The sequence below is a fragment of the Ruditapes philippinarum genome, unplaced genomic scaffold (assembly GCF_026571515.1).
Source record: "Ruditapes philippinarum isolate M1 unplaced genomic scaffold, ASM2657151v2 ctg1728_1_1_1_1, whole genome shotgun sequence".
NCBI lineage: Eukaryota > Metazoa > Mollusca > Bivalvia > Venerida > Veneridae > Ruditapes > Ruditapes philippinarum.
Window position 1 is genome coordinate 428,132 of NW_026855921.1, and position 22,879 is coordinate 451,010.

The 22,879-nt window shown below is 33.9% G+C and overlaps 1 protein-coding gene across 2 annotated transcripts in view; it reads right to left on the reverse strand.

Moving 5' to 3' along the window:
* The window catches only part of LOC132744808 (protein unc-13 homolog D-like), a 333,410-nt gene that overhangs the window by 297,358 nt on the left and 13,173 nt on the right, over positions 1 to 22,879 (reverse strand). For both annotated transcript variants that reach the window (XM_060733589.1, XM_060733587.1), the window contains exon 2: positions 9,403 to 9,498. The gene's annotated coding sequence lies outside the window, so the exon portion shown is untranslated. The remainder of the gene's footprint in view (positions 1 to 9,402; positions 9,499 to 22,879) is intronic.

The following is a 22,879-nucleotide window of genomic DNA, read 5'->3' on the forward strand; positions in this document are numbered from 1 at the left end:
TTTGACATGATCACATAGACACAACTGAAATTTTAAATTTTATTTGGGCAATGGTACGAACCAACTGTAGTCAACCTGCAACAACTAGAATAAGCTCTGGACCAAGAATGGCAAAATTTAACTCAAAAGGGAATGGCAAAATTTACCTCAAAATCACTAAAGACGCCTTACAGTATGAGGAGAAGGGTTGAGGATGTTGTCCGGGCATGTGGCGGTTACACAAGTTATTAAATATTTGGCTACATAATGCCATTTTAGGTTATGTAATCATCAACATTTACCAAAAATATCCACCAGTAAATGTTTTGTAAACGCTCCAACACCATACTTATAAACACTTACATTTTTGGTAAAAAAACAACACATTTGCTTATGCTTCAATTATTTGGTTAAGAAAAAATATTAATTTACTGGTCTATAATTACTAAATTGGTATCGCTACTTATCAAATTACTATTTACTAGCTCAAATAAGTTGTCATCTCATGACAGTGCTTTCAATCACAACAAATTTTAAATTTGAGGGGTTTGCTTAATTTATTTCCAGGTGTATATTTTGTGAGGTATATGTGAATTTAGTTTAAAATAACATTTAAAGTTGGAAACAGACTATGAACTATGTTATTAAGAAATATCCTAATCTGATATTAGGACCTGGTACCTGGTATTATGTAAAAAAACAACATCGGATTCATAGCCATAATATTCGTAACATGAGGGGTAATTATGAGATTGACGTTCATCACATGAGAATTGAAATGTGATGGCGTTTCATCGATGTTATTTGTAACAGGCCCTTGCTTGCCGTCATAGTTTTCTCTAAAGATAAAATCAAACTAGAACTATCACTAAATGTGATTTATAACCCCCGAAAGACTGCTTTGGAAATGAGGATGCTACTAGTAACAGAATACCTTGTAAAACAATTGAAATACAGTTATGGTTGTGGGCAATTAAAGATAGTTGTGGTTCTTGTATGTTGCATTTCCTTTCAATGTGGTTGGCCATTGATGAAGTTTTATTGAATTACTCTGCAATAAGTCCAGAAAGACAAGGAAAAGGAACAAAGGGCAATAACTCTATAAATACTGAAGATGGAGTTATGATTATAGTACACTGTACTTCCTCTCATTGCACTTGACTATTGTATGAAGTTGTACAAGTTTTCAAGTTATGCACAAGACAAAAACATAACAATAACTGTAATAAGTCCAAATAGAGTTAATGGTTCTTGTGTACTGCACTTCATCTCACTGCCCTTGACCATTGTATAAAGTTCCATTGAATTCCAACTATTAATTTTCAAGTTATGCACTGGACAATAAAAAGTAACAAAGGGCAAAAACTTTTAAATGAGTCAAGAAAGAGTTATGATTTCTGTACACTGTGCTTCCTCTCAATATACTTGGCCATTGTTTGAAATAGTATTGAATTCCAACTAGTAGTTTTCAAGTTATGCTCTGGACAAGAAAAAAGCAATGGAAAAGTAACAAAGGGCAATAACTCTATAATTACTCTGGACAGAGTTATAGTTCTTGTGCACTGCACTTCCTCTTATTGTGCTTGATCATTGTATGAAGTTTTTTTTTAATTCCAACCAGTATGTTTTTAAGTTCTGCTCTGAACAAAGAAAAGTATCAAAGGACAATAACTCTGTAATTTGTCAAAATGGTGTTATGGTTCTAGTGCATTGCACTTCCTCTTAATGTGCTTGACAACTGTATGAAGTTGTATTGAATTCCAACTAGTAGTTTTCAAGTAATGGTCCGGACAAGGAAAAGTAACAATGGATGATAACTCTGTAATTAGTCAAGATGGAGTTATGGTTCTTGTGCACTGCACTTCCGACCATTGTATGAAATTATATTGAATTCCAACCATTTGTCTTCAAGTTATGCTCTGGACAAAAAAAGCAACGGAAAAGTAACAAAGGGCAATAACTCTGTAATTAGTCAAGATGAAGTTATAGTTCTTGTGCACTGCACTTCCCCTTATTGTGCTTGAAAATTATATGAAGTTGTTTTGAATTCCAATCAGTAGTTTTCAAGTTATGCTCCGGACAAGGAAAAGTAACAAAGGGCAGTAACTCTGTAATTAGTCAAGATGGAGTTATGGTTCTTGTGCACTTGACCATTGTATAAAGTCATATTGAATTCCAACCAATTAGTCTTCAAGTTATGGTCCAGACAAAAGAAAGCAATGGAAAGGTAACAAAGGGCAATAACTCTGTAATTACTTTAGATAGAGTTAGGGTTCTTGTGCATTGCACTTCCACTTATTGTGCTTGACAATTATATGTAGTTGTTTTGAATTCCAATCAGTAGTTTTCAAGTTATGCTCCAGACAAGGAAAAGTAACAAAGGGCAGTAACTCTGTAATAAGTCAAGATAGAGTTATGCTTTTTGTTTTATATTGACTTCCAACCATTAGTCTTCAAGTTATGGTCTGAACAAAATAAAGCAATGGAAAAGTAACAAAGGGCAATAACTCAGTAATTACTTTAGATAGAGTTATGGTTCTTGTGCACTGCACTTCCCCTTATTGTGCTTGACCATTGTATGAAGTTGTTTTGAATTCCAACCAGAAGTTTTCAAGTTATGCTCCGGACAAGGAAAAGTAACAAAGGGCAGTAACTCTGTAATTAGTCAAGATAGAGTTATGGTTCTTGTGCACTGCACTTCCTCTCAATGTGCTTAACCATTGTATGAAGTTATATTGACTTCCAACCATTAGTTTTCAAGTTATGCTCCGGACAAGGAAAATGCAAAGGACCGCTGGACCGACCGACCACCGGGTGACTCCTATATACCCCTCCAAACTTCGTTTCGGTGGTATAACTAGAACTATTACTAAATGTGATTAATACCCCTGCAAGACTGCTTTGGAAATGAGGAAGTTACTAGAAACAGAATACCTTGTAACAGAATTGAAATAGAGTTATGGTTTTGGGCAATTAAAGATAGTTGTGGTTCTTGTACATTGCATTTCCTTTCATTGTGGTTGATCATATATGAAGATTTATTGAATTACTCTATAATAAGTCCAGAAAGAGTTACACTTCTTGAGCACTTCACTTCCTCTTATTGCACTTGACCATTGTATGAAGTTGCATTGAACTCCAAACATTAGTTTTTAAGTTATGCACCAGACAAGGAAAAAGAACAAACGGCAATAGCTCTGCAAATACTGAAGATGGAGTTATGGTTATTGTACACTGCACTTCCTCTCATTGTCCTTGACCATTGTATGAAGTTGTATTGAATTCCAACAACTAGTTTTCAAGTTATGCACTGGACAAAAAAAAGGAACAAAGGGCAATAACTATGTAATGAGTCCAAATAGAGTTATGGTTCTTGTAAACTGCACTTCATCTCACTGCGCTTGACCATTGTATGAAGTTTCATTGAATTCCAACCATTAATTTTCAAGTTATGCACTGGACAATAAAAAGTAACATAGGGCAGAAACCCTTAAATGAGTCAAGAAAGAATTATGGTTTCGGTGCTTCCTTTCAATATACTTGACCATTGTATGAAATTGTATTGAATTCCAACTAGTAGATTTCATGTTATGCTCTGCCACAAGGAAAAGTAACAAAGGGCAATCACTCTATAATTACTCTGGATAGAGTTATGGTTCTTATGCACTGCACTTCCTCTTATTGTGCTTGACCATTGTATGAAGTTGTTTTAAATTCCAACCAATAATATTGAAGTTATGCTCCGGACAAGGAAAAGGATCAAAGGGCAAAAACTCTGTCATTTGTCAAAATGGAGTTATGGTTCTTGTGCACTGCACTTCCTCTCAATGTGCTTGACAATTGTATGAAGTTGTATTGAATTCCAACCAGTAGTTTTCAAGTTATGCTCCTGACAGGGAAAAGTAACAAAGGGCAATAACTATGTAATTAATCAAGATCGAGTTATGGTTCTTGTGCACTGCACTTCCTCTCATGTGCTTGACCATTGTATGAAGTTGTATCTTCAAGTAATGCTCAGGACAAAAAAAGCAATGGAAAAGTAACAAAGGGCAATAACTCTGTAATTACTTTAGATAGAGTTATGGTTCTTGTGCACTGCACTTCCTCTTTTTGTGCTTGACCATTGTATGAAGTTGTTTTGAATTTCAATTAGTAGTTTTCAAGTTATGCCCCAGACAAGGAAAAGTAACAAAGGGCAATAACTCTGTAATTACTTTAGATAGAGTTATGGTTCTTGTGCACTGCACTTCCTCTCAATGTGCTTGACCATTGTATGAAGTTGTATTGATTTCCAACCATTAGTCTTCAAGTTATGCTCCGGACAAGGAAAATGCAACAGACCGCTGGACCAACCGACCGACCAACCAGGTGACTCCTATATTACCCCCAAAACTTTGTTTCGGGGGTATAAAATCATGTTAGATCTTATAAAGATGTATATGAATTAATTCTGAGGTAGCTCAAAACCTAGATATTGTGATATATTCTACACATTTCTGGATCAACCCCTGCATACAGGAGGAAAATAATTAGTCACATGCTCAAACTCTTTGTATTCATATAATAACACTTGTTTCACAAAAGCCTTCAACTCACACATATAACCTACTTGTACTTAGCCTGCATGATAGATGTGACAATAGTTTTGCAAGGAACACTTTCAAAAAGGAAATTTGACCATTCCATTCAACAGAAGTTAAACTATTTGTTTTTCATATTGATTTTTGAACACATAACATGCGGACATGTGGAAAGGTTATGATTAATATTTCAAATTTTTCTTAAAAAAAAAGGAGTAAGTGTTGAAATTTGCGAATATATTAAAGAGGACCATCTCCGTCGCAATGACAAAACAGATAATGTGATTGAAAATACGCGACGTTTATTGCAAAATAAACTTACTACTTCCGATTTCTCCAATCTTGGAAATGAAATCACAAGTTACACAGAAGACAAAAAGAATGACATTATTTTTAAACATGAAAAGAAATTGACATATTTGAGAGAAGAAATGAGTACATCCAAGTCTTCTTAGAATAAAAACGGGAACCAATCCCCTGTCACTGATTCCATATCAAGGTCGCCGTCAGTTGTTAATTATAATAGTGAGCAAGACTGGCAAACGGTAAAAAAAGAAGCAAAGATCATCTAAATCGACAAAGAAATTTACTGTAAATGGTAATAAATGGTAATAATTACCAAAAATCAAAATGGTAATAAAATTTCAACCAAAGCTGCAACAACTACAAAAACATGTTTAATCCACCAAACGTTAGAAAATCAGAAATCAAATAACGTGAAAACCCTAGGCACCAAGAAAACATACAGGGAGGCCGTGATCAGCAGGGAACCTAACAATCCAAAAACAAATCCACTGCTACAAAAAATGTATATCATGTTACAAGAAATAAAGGGAATCGCAATGATAACAGCAAAGCAAAATCACGAAGATTAAAAAAATTCCAGACATGAAAACAATATAAAAAATATAACAAGAGCACTGCTAGGCGGAGCATTATATGCCCAAAAGTGTTTTTTTTTTTTTAGTAAGGATGGAGCATTTGTAAGACATTACATAAATTAAATAAAGTATTACCTCCTACAAATAGCAATCCTCCTATAAATATTGAATATTGTGGGCCAAATGGAACTTAAGTTATGCTCTGGAAACTGTTTTCAGTTTTGAGGTAATAGCGACCTTGAACTTTGACCTTGTGACCCCAAAATCAATAGGGATGTTCTACCTAATATGGACAATCATCCTATGAAGTTTGAACACTGTGGGCCAAATGGAACTTAAGTTATGTTCCGGAAACTGTTTTCAGTTTTAAGGTAATAGTGACCTTGACCTTTGACCTTGTGACCCCAAAATCAATAGGGGTCTTTTATCCAATATTGACAATCATCTTATGAAGTTTGAATACTGTGGGCCAAATTGGAACTTAAGTTATGCTCCGGAAACTGTTTTCAGTTTTAAGGTAATAGTGACCTTGACCTTTGACCTTGTGACCCCAAAATCAATAGGTGTCTTTTACCCAATATGGACAATCATCCTAAGAAGTTTGAATATTGTGGGCCAAATGGAATTTAAGTTATGTTCTGGGTACTGTTTTCAGTTTTAAGGGAATAGTGACCTTGACCTTTGACCTTGTGATGCCAAAATCAATAGGGGTCTTTTACCCAATATGGACAATCATCCTAAGAAGTTTGAATATTGTCGGCCAAATGGAACTTAAGTTATGCTCCGGAAACCAAATTGCTAACGGACTGACGGACGGACCGATGTCAGGGGGTATAACATAATGTTATGCCAAAAAAACTTTTGGGCATATAAAAATGAACAAGCAATTATCATAGTATTGCAAGCAATCCATAAGTCCCCTACCGGTAAGAGCCCAAGCAACATTCTGAAGGGCCATTGGCCATTCACTTATGTTCCTATTTTAAGTAAATTTGTTGAAAAAGTTCTTTAAAAGTGATCACAGGAAACAGTTTTTATGTACAGACAGACGGACTGAAGGACACTCTAAAGTTATTTTTTAAACATCCCTGTTATCAAAATATAACATTTTTAAAATCCTATCATGATTGAAGAAGTTGGAGTAAAAATTACCAATTTCTCAAAAAAAAAATCTAAGTTCAAAAGGGGCATAATTCTGGAAATAGTCTTGCTAGAGTATTGAACACTCACAAATGTTGAGTGATAATAAGAAACATTTATATGAAGTTTGAAGTAGATACATTCAGAAAAAGAAGTTATTAAAAAAAAAAAACAATGTTTTTTCATGAAAATTTTAAGTTCAAGGGAGGTAATTCTGATAAATTTTGTGCTAGAGTTGTAAACCTTGTCACATATGATGTGGTTGATTACAAGCAACTTATATTTAAAGTTTGAAGAAAATACCTTAAGAAATAAAGAACTTATAGTGAAAAAACTTAAAAACTAGAATCAGAAATCTTGAAATTCAGTCTATTTGTTGCCATAGCAACCAGAATTTTCAACATAGGAAGATAAGAAAAGGATGTGCATAATTTCCATACTGCCATATACCCATATGTCAAGTTTCATAAACATATTTTCAGTACTTTTTGTGTTATCACTGGATCCAGGTTATGTGTAAAATTTGCCATATTTTCAGTCTATTTGTTGCCATAGCAACCAGAATTTTCAACATAGGAAGAAAAGAAAAAGACGTGCATACTCTCCATACTGCCATCTATCCATATATCAAGTTTCATAAAAATATTTTCAGTACTTTTTGCGTTATTGCGGGATCCAAGTTATGTGTAAAATTTGCCATATTTTCAGTCTATTTGTTGCCATAGCAACCAGAATTTTCAATATAGGAAGAAAAGAAAAAGAAGTGCATAATCTCCATACTGCCATCTATCCATATATCAAGTTTCATTAAAATATTTTCAGTACTTTTTGTGTTATCGCGGGATCCAGTTTTGTGGACGGACGGACAGACGGACGGACGGACTGACGGACAGACGGACAGACGGACGGAGGGTAAACCTAAAGTCCCCTCCGGTAAACCGGTAGGGGACTAAAAACAGGGCAATAACTCTAATATAAGGCAAGGCAGAATTAGGGGTTTATGAATTGCACTTCCACTTAATAAGATCTATTTACATACAAAGTTTCTTGTTTATATCTCTTGAAGTTTCAGTTTTTGTCCGGTACATTGAAAACAGAAACAAGAACTGTGGGAGGACAGTAACGCTCGACTATTTAAAAAGTTGTCACAAGGGTGTTCATTGAGTATAATAATGCTTACCTATATGAATGCATAAAATTGTCTGAAAAGGTACAAAGGCTTGTTATTAAGATGTTTTATCAAGTAAATCACTGCTTTATTATTATGAATGCATAAAATTGTCCCAAAAAAGGCACAAATCCTTCAGTAGTAATGGAGATACCAGCTTACAAGCAAAACCTTTACCAAGAATTTCTATGCCGAAAAAGGGGCATAATTATGAAAAAACAACAACAAATCAAGAGTAATGAGACTTGTGCCAATCATGTAAGATAATCACAGAGAATAAGTGTGTGAAGTTTCAATCCATTCCCTTCAGTAGTTATGGAGATACCAGCTTACACGCAAAAACTTAACCAAGAATTTCTAAGTCGAAAAAGGGGCATAATTATGCAAAAAAGCAAATCAGAGTTATGGGACTTGTGCCAATCATGTAAGATAATCACAGAGAACAAGTGTGTGAAGTTGAAATCCATTCCCTTCAGTAGTTATGGAGATACCAACTTACACGCAAAAACTTAACCACAGGAACACCAACGCCGACAAATGGGTGACTGCATTAGCTCGATTATTCTGCGAATAGTCGAGCTAAAAAGGGCAATAATAGTTAGGGAAAGCAGAGTAACAGTTCTTATGCAATGCACTTCTACTCAATGATGATCTCTGCCTACAAAGTTTCTTGTTGGTACCTCTTGTGGTTTCAGCCTCAGTTATGTCCCGGACAAAGTTCAAAGTGTTACAAGAAATGTCGAACAACACATATGCCCCACTTTCTAGCCCTTGACTCATACTATTGGTAATTTTGTAATAGAAACATGCTATAAATGGGTACATGGAAGTTGGTTCAGTTATGGAAAAAGAAAAATAATGATCAATATATGACCTGAAACTGAATGAAAGCCATCATTAATAAGTTATACAAGTTGGAGGGTAGCTGGAATAAAATACATATTATCATATAAATGTAATTATTCTGACATTTAAGGCCCCTGTGACATTGCCCTTTGACCTAGTGACCCCAAAATCATCTACTAATTATGACCAATCAATATGTGAAATATGAAGTTTGTGACGAATATTTTTTAGGATAATGAGCTGAAACCATTATGACATTTAAGGCCCCTGTGACCTTGACCTTTGATCTAGTGACCCCAAAATTATTAGTGGTCATCTACTAGTTATGACCCATTACTATGTGAAATATGAAGACATTGTGATGAATAGTTTTCAAGATAATTAAGCGGAAACCATTTTGACATTTAAGACATGTGACCTTGACCTTTGACAGGACTTTTATTAATTATAGCAAACCTGAACATTTTTAGTAATTTCAGAAGAAACACATGAGGATCAAGTTTGCAGACTAGTATCATTTAAGCAATTTATTTAAAGAAGAACACCTAAGGATCACACCAATATAGATTCATTACTATTGGCCATGCGGTTCAGGAGATGTTGAGTAAGTAATAATGTTGACGAATGGTGATAGCAACGGATATTAGGCTATCACAATAGCTCTCCTTGAACGCTGTGAATTTGGTGAGTAATCACATGATATTCCTTAATGCTGTTTTGTTTCAAAAAACTTTGCATTGAAATTCGATCCATTCTTATATTTAAAAGACAAAAAAAACTTACAAATTTTGTTTAAATATTTACTCACTTCTTTACAGCAAGGTGTTTTTCTTGTTTGGCATCTTGTTGGTCTGAGTCACAAAGAAAAATTTGGATCTCATCTGTCAAATAATCCTCTATATCCCTACAAATAAATTGAGAATCAATAAATTTTACATATTCAATTTACTAATTCGACTCTATAACATCTAAACCCCTTGACACTTAGACATCTCGACCACTAGGACATCTTGACCCATGACACTTAGACCCCTAAAACATTTAGACCCCTTAAACTGACTGGACATTTCAACCTCTTACTCTATAATGTGCATAAAGACATTTATTCAGGTGATGATTTATTTGTTATTGATTATCATTCTTCAAGTCAAGTATTCTATATACTCAGTATGAAACATAATGATATATAATCAGTTCAATGAAAACAAACGCTTTTCTTTAGCTTTCGACGTTTAGTATTTTTCAGAAAAAATTTATATTTATTTTTTTTTTTTAATATCAGAAACAGAAACACATGAATTACATTTAAAAAAAAAATATGTATTCATGTTAATATTAATTACTGTAACTGTAACGTTTTGACATTTTTTGTAATTGGAGATTGCCCGTACGAAAAAGATAGCAGGATTCCGCCTAATATAAGCAGGAATACGCTTAAAATTTCCGTGTATATAAGATTTTCCTGCTAATTTAAGACGGACACGGAATTTTGTAAAAAATCCTGCTAAGCAATTTCATATTCCGCCTAAGGCTTAGGCGGAAAATATGGGATGAGCAATAATTAAGACGGGTTTTAGGACTTAGAATTTTGTCAGTTATTTGTTAACAGGAATTACGTACTTAGACTTTTTTGTTAACCAGAAATTGAACTTAGAAAATTTTACTAGACAGATTTCTGAATTTGGAGAAATTTCTGCAGATGACAGGTATATAATAAATCGATTATTAAGTGATCAACAATTATTTTGCTGCTTTTATTCATTGTTAATTTTCAAAACTAAAATATTGTTTGTACAAACATAAACATACATAATCATTAATTGATAAAAAAAACTCCACAACAAAACTAAAACTTGGAACATATTATATAATGATGTTGTGATGACTTTTGCATAGAATATATTTCACTGTGTTAAATTTGGGTATGAACTAAACTCATATATTAAGCTTTTTAATGTAATATAATTAAATGAGTAATATCCCTGAAAATTTCTTATCAACAGGATAAATAAATAAATACTGCCTCTAGTAACCACTCTACTAATTGATTTAACACCACAGACCAGTGATAACACACAGGTCAGATCGTAAATTCTGCTACAGTCCAGACTGTTCCATGTGATTTATTTGGGGGGAAGCAACAGTTACTTTGTACATTTTATATGACGAGTCTGTTAAGAAAGACTTTGCAAAGTTTTTTTAAAGATATTTATTTTGAATTTTGGATTCTTTTTGCATTTATTTTCTGGTATTTTTATATAATTGTGAAAATAAAACGATGGGTTGGATTATCCCTGTTTACCATCATATCATGGACTTGTCCATAATTTGAAATCTAGGAAGTATGGGTCAGCAGAAGCTTAGACAGTGGAAATAAAGCAAATAACAAAGAATTTTATTGATAGTTAAAAATTGTGGTGATAATATATAAGCAATTTTTGAGATAATATTTTGTTTAAAGTGTAAGGATTGAATATTTTTGAATTTTTTAAAGAATAGAAAATAAGACTTAGCCTTGTGAATGAAAATGACAATAATATGGATATGCTCAGTTGTAAATGAATTTTGAATGCTACATTATGACCTTGGATAAGAAGATAAATACCAATATCATAAAAATTCAGGTAAGTAACTTTTGGATACATTTAAACAATAAAAATATATTTCAAATAAATTAAATAATTTTGCATTAAGTTAAACACTAAGTTTGGTTGTAATGAATTATAGTTTAAATGCATGTATAATTATGACTGCATACAATGACAAGAAACAATAATATAAGATATTAGTGGTGGCAGTGTTTTACTGATGACTGTTTGTGTTTCAGGATATGTCTCAAGCTGGTGTAAAAAGAATGGGAGGGGAGGAGTCACGGACAAGGATATTAACGATACCATAAGTAAAGCAGATCAGTTATGCTTGGAATAAAAATGAAAACAACTGGCTGAACAAAAAACATTTACAGTGAAATAAAATGAAATAATTTGCCATGGATTAAAACAATACAATAGCAGTGCAATAAAAAATATAACTTGTGTTTCTGTTTTTTGTGTGACTCTTTTACGTACTGTACATGCACCCTAATGTAGAAAACATTATGGTAAAGCTCATAAAAAAAACTTAAAAGCTTTGTAATTGTGATCACCTATTGTCTGTTTGCAATTTTGGATTCCAATTATTCTTATGCAGCTAAAAAATAATATTGTATCCATCCATAATTCAGCTTTATTTAAGTGTACTATCACAAAATTGAATAACTTCATTTCCTTAGGCGGATTTTTTGCTAGTATTCCTTTGGAAGAATTTTTCTCCTGCTAGTGATTTTCTAAGTAGGTATTTTTTTCCTGGTTAAAATATTTTAGGTGGAATTTTTTCCGGCTAAGAATTTTCCTAAGGCGGAATTTTCTCCTGCTAGTGCTTTCTTTAAGCTGAATTTTTTCCTGGTTAAATTTTCTAAGGAGGATTTTTTTCCTGCTACCCTAACTGTTTTCCTCCTAAGAAAATTTGCATATTTCGCAGCGTATTCCTGCTTATAGGAGGAATCTGTGATATGTAAACCTGAAATGCCTTAGACGGATTACGCCTAGTAGCTAGGCGGAATTTCTGCTTTTTTCAGGGCGGATGTTTCCGTACGGGTATTGTTTGCTGAAATGATTTTAGTCTTATTTAACTATTATGTTAATTGTTTATATTGCGACAATATATTTCAGTTTACGGTACTTAATAGTGTACGTTTGGTATACGTATTTTCAATAAACGTTTGATATCATATAATGTAATAAACGCTTCAGTGATAATGATTATTTTAATCAGCCAATGAAAATAAAGTCATGCTTGAGCAATCACCTCAGCAGGTATAAATACGGCGATTAGAGCAAAATTACTCAGCCTGCAGAAAATTTCATCAGGACCAGGTTATTCTATGTAACAGAAGCCTCGCTTCATACATAGAGGTATATCTAATTGAAGCCTAGCTTCATAGGTATAAAAGAACAATTGGCCAAAGTAAATATTTCCAACTGAAGCCTCGCATCATGGATATAGAGTTGTTATATTAAAGTTTGTGAAATTGCATTTGACTCTGGGTACATACAATGTATGGACCTCCACATTTTCTGAAAGCCTCCCTATCAGGGAATTGGTAACGTATATAAATATTTTATATATTCTAGCTGGAACTTTGTTATAAATTCCTACCAGCAGCTTATCTAACTATCTAATAGAAGCCTCGCTTCATAGATAGGGAGGTAGTTGCTGGACTATAGGAAATTATCGGGTTGGGGCTTGATATCTTTAGTGAATTGGTTAAATTAGTGTTTTATTAGGCTGTGAAATTATTGTATACTTGCTCACTTAAGTTAGTATTTTAGAGTTTATTTGAGAAAACCCTTATTATTAATTTAACTAGATTGTTTTTGATATTTGATCATTTAACAATCATTTGTATCTAATCAAACGGTAGATAGCCCAAAGAAAAATTTATTATATATTTGTTGTACATTCGCTCAGTACACATTACATAACTACAATATCTATTGTATATGTTTCATTTTTTGGTTAAATTCAAATCACAAATACCTATTAGTCGTTTTGTAACTTTTTCTTAACAAATATTTCTTTTTTTTTATCATGTGCACTTGTTAGTTTCTATATATCGAACTTCTTACATCTTCGGCTCATTGGTTCTTTAAATAAATACTTTATTTGAATGAAGTACAAACTGAACTAGAAGAGTTTTGTCACAAAAACGTATGTCTCCCAAAAGTTTTTTATGGTCACTCATGTGAAGTTTCATTGAAATCCCACCAGTAGCTTGACCTGTGAAAGCCAGACAAGATTTTTTTATTTATAGTTCTGACGGCCATTTTGTGCAGCAAATCTGAACGTGCCAGTATTCTGTACAACTAGAGATGGTACTGATCACTCCTGTAAAGTTTGGCTGAAATCCCACCAGTAGTTTGACTTGTGAAGGCCAGACAAGATTTTTCTATTTTTTAGCTCTGGCGGCCATTTTAGGCAGCAAAGCGGAACGTGCCGGTGATGTGCACAACTAGGGATTGTACTGATCACTCCTGTAAAGTTTGGCTGAAATCCCACCAGTAGTTTGACCTGTGAAGGCCGGACAAGATTTTTCTATTTTTAGCTCTGGTGGCCCCATTTTGTGCAGCAAAGCAGAACGTGCTGGTGATGTGCACAACTAAGGATGATACTGATCACTCCTGTAAAATTCGGTTGAAATCCCACCAGTAGTTTGTCCTATGAAGGCTGGACAAGACTTTTCTATTTTTTCGCTCTGGCTACCATTTTGTGCAGTGAAGCAGAAGGTGCCAAGGATTTTCACAACAAGGGATGGTTCTGATTTCTCCTGTAAAGTTTGGTTGAAATCCCACCAGTAGTTTGACCTGTTAAGGCTGGACAAGATTTTTCTATTTTTAGCTCTGGCGACCATTTTGTGCAGCGAAGCGGAATGTGCTGGTGATGTGCACAACTAGGGATGGTACTGATCACTCTTGTAAAGTTTGGTTGAAATCCCATCAGTAGTTTGACCTGTGAAGGCCGGACAAGATTTTTCTATTTTTAGCTCTCGTGGCCATTTTGTGCAGCCAAGCGGAACATGCCCATGATGTGCACAACTAGGGATGGAACTTATCACAAGACAGAAGGCTAGGGCAAAAATTTCTTAACTCATATTTGTATATACAATATTCCATTTTCATAGTAACACTATTACAAGGCAGTCTAAAGGACAGCTTAATCCCCTTGCAGTGAACATGTGTACTTCTTCACCTTTTACCAACCATGACCTTGATGTTATGTCATGCATATCATAAAAGCACATAGTCTCACGATGACGATTATTTGTGCCAAGTTATTTAAAATCTTCCATAAAGTCAAAAAGTTATGGAGAACATATAGCCTCGATCTTGGGTGTAGCGACCTGGATGGTGATGTCATGTTGAGGATCATTTGTGTCAAGTAATTTTAAAACCTTTAAATTGTCAATAAGTTAAAGAGCTGCCATGCCATGAATAGATGTTTTTACATTGGACCTTTGAGTGTGACCCTGACCTTCAGGGTTGTGACTTGATTATTGTGCTTTGCCAATGGTGTCATAATGGTGATCATTTCTGCCAAGTTATCATAACAAGAGCACCGCTAGGCGGAGATTTATATGCCCGAAAGTGTTTTTTTTTATATTAAGGATGAAGCATTTGTAAGACATTACATAAATTAAATAAGTATTACCTGCTTCCAATAGCAATCCTCCTATTGTGCGCCAAATAGAAATTAAGTTATGCTCCGGAAACTGTTTTCAGTTTTAAAGTAATAGTGACCTTGACCTTTGACCTTGTGACCCCAAAATCAATAGGGGTATCCTAGCCAATAATGACATTCATCCTATGAAGTTTGAACAGTGTGGGCCACATGGAACTTAAGTTATGCTCCGGAAACTGTTTTCAGTTAAAAGGTAATAGTGACCTTGACCTTTGACCTTGTGACTCCCCAAAATCTATAGGGGTCTTCTACCCAATATGGACAATCATCCTATGAAGTTTGAACACTGTGGGCCAAATGGAACTTAAGTTATGCTCCGGAAACTGTTTTCAGTTCTAAGGTGATAGTGACCTTGACCTTTGACCTTGTGACCCCAAAATCAATAGGGGTCTTCTACCCAATATGGACAATCATCCTATGAAGTCTGAATGTTGTTGGCCAAATGGAACTTAAGTTATGCTCCGGAAACTGTTTTCAGTTTTAAAGTAATAGTGACCTTGACCTTTGACCTTGTGACCCCAAAATCAATAGGGGTCTCCTAGCCAATAATGACATTCATCCTATGAAGTTTGAACAGTGTGGGCCACATGGAACTTAAGTTATGCTCCGGAAACTGTTTTCAGTTTAAAGGTAATAGTGACCTTGACCTTTGACCTTGTGACCCCCCCAAAATCTATAGGGGTCTTCTACCCAATATGGACAATCATCCTATGAAGTTTGAACACTGTGGTCCAAATGGAACTTCAGTTATGCTCCGGAAACTGTTTTCAGTTTTAAAGTAATAGTGACCTTGACCTTTGACCTTGTGACTCCAAAATCAATAGGGGTCTCCTAGCCAATAATGACATTCATCCTATGAAGTTTGAACAGTGTGGGCCACATGGAACTTAAGTTATGCTCCGGAAACTGTTTTCAGTTTAAAGGTAATAGTGACCTTGACCTTTGACCTTGTGACCCCCCAAAATCTATAGGGGTCTTCTACCCAATATGGACAATCATCCTATGAAGTTTGAACACTGTGGGCCAAATGGAACTTAAGTTATGCTCCGGAAACTGTTTTCAGTTCTAAGGTGATAGTGACCTTGACCTTTGACCTTGTGACCCCAAAATCAATAGGGGTCTTCTACCCAATATGGGCAATCATCCTATGAAGTTTGAATGTTGTTGGCCAAATGGAACTTAAGTTATGCTCCGGAAACCAAATTGCTAACGGACGGACGGATGGACAGACGGACGGACGTTCTCACAGGACAGTAATTATGTGGCTACTCTATTGTTCTCTCTATTGTTCTTTTTAGCCACACAAAAGAAAATAGCCACATAAAAGCATTACGGAATGAATGACATCAAAGAGAAAGAACAGTTACCTATTGTCCCTCTAGCCACATAATTACTCTCCTGTGAGTGCGGACAGACAGACGGACGGACAGACGGACGCCAGGGGGTATAACTTAATATGCCCGAAATTCTTTCGGGCATATAAAAAAATGCAGCGGTTTAAATGTTATGGACAGACACAAAATGTAGACTTTCTAACATTTGACCTGTGTGACCTTGACCTTGGGGGTAGCAATTCAATTATTGCGCTCTGCACATCGTCTCATAGTGGTGATCACTTGTGCCAAGCTATTTAATAAAAATTTCAGAGGTTTAAAAGTTATGGAAGGGACACGAGATGTAGACTTTTTATACATTTGACCTTTAAGTGTGACCTTGATCTTGGAGGTAGCAACCCAATTATTGCCCTTTGCACATGTTCTTATAATGGTGTCTATTGTGTCAAGTTACTTCTTTTTCAATTTAGTGGTTTATGGAGTGGACACAAAGTGTAGACTTTTTAACATTTGACCTTAAAGTGTGACCTTGACCTTTTGAGTAGCAACCCAATATTTTGCGCTCTGCACAATGTCATCGTTTCATAATGGTGATCAGTTGTGCCAAGTTATTTCAAACAATTTTCAGCAGTTAAAAAGTTATGGTGCGTAAATGAAATGTAGACGTTTTATTATGAAATGAAGACATTTTAACATTTGATCTTTAAGTGTGACCTTGACCTTGAGGGTAGCAACCCAATTATTGCGCTCTGCACATTGTTTCATTATGATGATCACTTGAGCCAGGCTATTTCAATTTTTTTTTTAGCGGTTTAAAAGTTATGGAGCGAACACAAATTGTTGCCTTTTTAACACTTTTGGGGGTTGCTACCCAATTATTGCGCTCTGCACATTGTCTTATTATGGTGGTCACTTGTGCTAAGTTATTTCAAAACATTTTCAGCAGTTTAAAAGTTATGGAGCGGACACGAAATGTAGACTTTTTAACACTTAACCTTCAAGTGTGACCTTGACCTTTTGGGTAGCAAACCAATTATTGCACACCGTCTCATTATGGTGATCACTTGTGCCAAGTTATTTCGAATTTTGTTTAGCGGTTTAGAAGTTATGGAGCGGACACGAAATGTAGACTTTTCATTATGACATGAAGACTTTTTAACATTTAACCTTTAAAGTGTGACCTTGACCCCAAATTATTGCGCTCTACACATTATCTTATTATGGTGATCACTTGTCCAATTTATTTCAAAAATTTTTCAACCGATTAAAAGTTATGGAGTGAACACGAAAGTGTAACAGACAGACAGACGAACAGACTGACTGACGGAGGCAATTCCTATTATCCACTCTCCGCTATGCTGAAGGGGGTAATAATTGAGTGTTGATAAAAATGAACTGACTCAAAAAATGAAGTTATAATGAATAAAACAAGAACTGTCAGTGGATAGTAAAGCTCGACTATTCGAAAAGTTGTCACAAGGGTGTTTCATTGAGTATAATAATGCTTACCTATATGAAGACATAAAATTGTCTGAAAAGGTACAAAAACTTATTATTAAGATGTTTTATCGAGTTTTAATCACTGCTTTATTATTATGAATGCATAAAATTGTTCAAAAAAAATCAAACAAGATTGCATTTGAGAAAAATGCTATGCCACCGCATTAATACAACACTAAATAGTAGTGTAGGAACAGATTTCTTTTGTTTCTATACAATTTTGTAGATTGTCATAATGCATAGATCCCTGACCTATCTAATTCTTATTATCAGATTAGTGGTTAAATCTATTGTTAACTGAATAAAAGATCAGAGTAGGAATATATCAATGCACTTGAGTCTAGTGAATTTGGTGGTGAAGGTCATATTTCACACAGCCTAAATTTCATGACTACATCAAAGGACAACACAGTAAGACACTTTGTCAAAATCTAGGTCAGCTGAAATCAAAGTTCACTTTACATCTTAATCTGTGCACATTGTTCAAATTTCATAGCTGTACATCAAAGGACAAGAAAGTAGGTCACATCATCAAAATCTAGGTCACCTGATATCAAAGTTCAATTTTACAACTAAAACTGTGCACACACACCAATAAATATATATGGTCATTTAATGCACAAATCTAAGAAAATACAGTAATTTAACCTTCAAGGTCAAGGTCATTAAAGAGCCCAAGTGTTTGACTTGTCCTTAAGTATGTTCTGTTATAATATGAAGTTGATCCCTTCAATAATAGCAAAGTTACAGCCAGTTACAGCCAAAACAATGAAAATTTCAATAATTTGAACTTCAAAGTCAAGGTCATTAATGAGTGAAGGTCAAGGTCTGTCTGGTTATTTTTAAGCGTTATCCTTGAAGATTATTATGTTCAAGTTTGAAGACAATCCATTCAAAAATAACAAAGTTACAGCCAATAACAGCATGAACAAGCAAAATTTGGACTTTTAACCTTGAAGGTCAAGGTCATTTATGGATGAAGGTCAAGGTTAGTGTGGTCTACTGAAAGGTCTTGTCCAAAGGGTTGTTGTGGCCAAGTATGAAGACAACACACCAAGAAATAAAAAAGTTATGACCCAGGTACAAGTTTGAGGACGGCAACGCCGCCGCGACTATAGCAATACCTCTACTTTTTTTTTCAAAAAAAAAAAAGTTGAGCTAAAAATCCCTGAATTTATAACAGAGTTTAAACATTTGATTAATTTTTGACCCGAAATTATTACAACTGCCTTCCATGACTTAATCAAACAGAGTCTGAAACATTTTATAATTTTGCTGTTAGCGTGTTCTTTTGGGTTTCCAAATTGTTTGTTCTTTTCTGTCTATCTTAGACAGACTTTAGCAGCTTATAAACAATTATATTTTTGGCAGTGTGCTTTTCAGGCTATACTGAAACCTTCTTATTATTTTTTTTATTAATAAATAGAATGGAATAATGAATTTTTTTTTATTACTGGCTGTAAAGGTATCCTGCTACAGGATTCCTCAAATCACTGAGTGAAACTGATAATATTTTTTTTGATACATGTATTTAGATTGTTGATAAAATAAGCTTTGGTAAAAATGAAAAACAATGTATAGTAAATTAAAGCTATGCTTATAGGTATACTTGTCCAGGTATTATTGAAACAGAGAAAGAATAAATCAATAAGTTATCAATTATAAACACTTTATGTATATACAGTCTGTAAATTAAAGTCAGTTGTTACACATGGGAGGAATTGTTACACGAAGGATGGAGTTCTTATGATAACTTGTAAGGAGTTCTTGTGATAACTGTCACGGAGTTCGTCGGAAAACACTCCTCAAAAATAATAATTTTGATCTTTACAAAGTGCATCTTTGTGCCCCCCCTTTGGGGGGGGGGGGCGTCCATCTGTCTGTCCATAGCACGTAGCTCAAAAAGGTATTTGACCTGAAATAGTTTAGCAGTGGCTATGCTTTCACAATAATATCTGTCATATGTTGCAGTTCAGATCAGAATATCCGTCAAGAGGGGCCCCCGTTCATGGTAACTAGGCTTGCTTAGTTACCGCCCATGGGCGGGTTCCAGAGAGACGGATATTCCGATCAGAATCACAAACATATGATAGATATATTTTTCTTGCATCTTCAGCCATATTATTTCATACCTCAATAAGATATTTGTTCATGGAAATTAAAGTCATTTCATATACATGTAACTATTTTCTTACAAAAGCGTATGAATTCACAACTTTAATAACAACGACGAAATCATATCATCCTAAGCCATAGTTCTTTTCTAAAATGACGTCATTTTAACACGGTTCAGTCATAAAATGCGCTTAAATGACATTGTTGTATGGCACACGACTCATCTGGTACTCCCCATGCAAGATGAAACCCGCATGCCTGTACGAAATTTTGGCATGGATTCTGGGCGTAAATGGCACGGAATTGGGATGGAATCATTGCTTTCTGGGCGGACTAAGCACGGAAAAGCAAATTCCGTGTCAGTCTGCCCCACACGGAAAACATTTCTTTAACATTTCTGGGCGTAAAACAAGAACCATTCCGGGCGGAATTTTATTACTGGCGGAATTTTGTACTTGTACATTTTATCTTGGATGGAATTTCAAACTTAACTTTTTCTTAAGGTAGAAATTGGGGCGGAATTCAGAACTTTGATTTTTCTGTCGGGCGTAATTTCAATCTTAGTCATTTGAGGGGGAATTATTTTACACTTAGACTTTTTTGTTTGGAAGTTTTTACTCAATACTTCATTAAATCAGTACACAAGAATGGAAATTCAACAATTAAACGATAATTGGTGAAATAAACGAAGTGTTATTTATATCTGTTATTTAAACAGATTTTGTCAGACATTATTAATTTTCAAAACAGCTAAAATCTAATGCTAAATTTTATTTAATTTTCTATATCACATCACTTATTTTGAGTACTATATACATTACTAAAGATACTGAAGTAAAATGTAAATTGTATGCTATTTAATTAAATTATTACATAATCTAAATGCATGAGTAATTCTTCCCTGCAGTGTGTATCTTTTCTAGGCAGCATGAAAGCAATAGTTAAATAATTTAAGAATGCTATTTTAAACTTTAATTTATGTTTAAATGCCATATAAGATAGTACATAATCTACTAGCAAGTTTGTTTGGGAATTTGTAGACATACATTTAGATTATTTACACTTTACTCTGCCACTTAGTTTATGTGTACATATTTAATTATTGCCATTAAGTTTATGATTGTGTACAATAAACACATATATAATCATTATTGGCCATTATATACATGCAAAATTAATATGTTAAATATAATAACCACTGTGTGCTTGATAATTTCTTATACATTAAATTTATGTTACAATAAAACATCATATTTGAAGCAAATTTTTCCAAGAAACTGTTATCATTATTAGATAAGCAAGTATTGTTTGGCAATATTTACCCGAGACTCATTAATTTTCAGGAGGTGTTTCGTTAGTTTTCATAACTTTTTATGATTAATGTTAACGATTTTATTGTAATTATAATTACACGTATATATCAATTAATACTGCTTGATGGCCTAGTGGTAAGTATGCTGAAGTTGTAACCTAGTAGGCGCATGTTCGAATCTTGGACAAATCCTGTTTGTAGTTTTCATAAATTGATTTTTATTATGTCTTTTAACTATATGAAACATAAGTTGATAAATCGTGTGTTTCATTTATAGCACTTTTTTATTTATACTTTTGATAAATGGGCAAGTTTTGCAACTACAAAAATATCATAAAAGAAAACATAAAAAATCACTTATCAAACACAGTCTTCAATTTGAAACTAACTGAAACATCGAGGCTTGTAAAGCAAGTGATATGCTTGTAATTCTACTTGTAATTCTACTTTATACATATACCGTTGTACCATACATTGAAATCCGCATGGTTTACTTCAGAATCCGATAATTACCGACAAAATATTACCGATCATCGAATATTTGCAAAGTGACTATGAAAATATATATGCTTAATTATTGCAAAAAACAATGCAATTCTACTGTAAAAGTGGTGTCTGCATAAAAAAATATTCTTATCGAAAAAATAAATTAGTTGAAATCAATATTCCCGTTGTTACATACGATAAAGTTAACGTTTAATTGTCTTTCGGTGCGATAATCTATCAACACAAAGATAGTTTATTAGTTTTCTCTTTGTATCCAATACGATTCCGGGCCCCCTACCGTCATACTGAGATTTTGTAATTATTCATACAAAATTACTTTGATTTGCCCTTTATCAGCTTCTATACCTTGTGCCAACCATTCACAAGTTACCTGTATGTCTGTCTTATCAGCTATTTGTTACTATTAATAGATTTTATAACAATAACATACAACGTGTTAAGTCACGTGATTCTTACAAAGAAACAGGGAGAAATAGTTTATAACTAAATAAAATAAAAAAATAGAATAGCTCTCATAAGATATAAACACTCAGATAATTTAAAGTGTCATTTCAAATATCATGCATGATTTATTTATCATAAAATAGCAACGCTTGACACTTTGAAATAAATAAAAGTATCCCTAAATTCAATGACTTATCCATAGGGATACATCATTAATTTATTTTATAAAAATTGTAATGTTGCTTTTTTAGATGTCAATATTTGAACATTTCATTTCATTGAGCAAAGTTATTGTATGTTTGAATTTTTGAGATTACTGAAAACAATTGTAGTCTTTAATTGTTCAGTAATTAATATGCTTTTATTTACAGATTTTAAGGCCTTCTCCTACCATAGGTATAATATTAAACTGTTACAAATATAGTTGCCGGTTTCTACCGGCGACTAATTAAGGTAGTCTGAGCAGTATACATTTCAAAACAATCAGTTTAGAAGGTAATTGACACTTTAATTCTCTTTCAAAAACTTATTACGATTTTCAAATTCTACATTTATTTATCATAATGATATGTTTATACACTCAATAAATGTAAAAATAAGATGGGGGGGGGACTGTTTTGATATTTAAGAAATAATATATCCCAAACAGTGATTTTATCGCTCAATAACATCACTGTTTGGAGTTCGGATGCGAGGAATTACATCACGAGGGCGTAGCCCGAGTGATATTATGATGCGCGTCCGAACGACAAACAGTGATGTTATCAAGCGATAAAATCACTGATTTGGATATATTA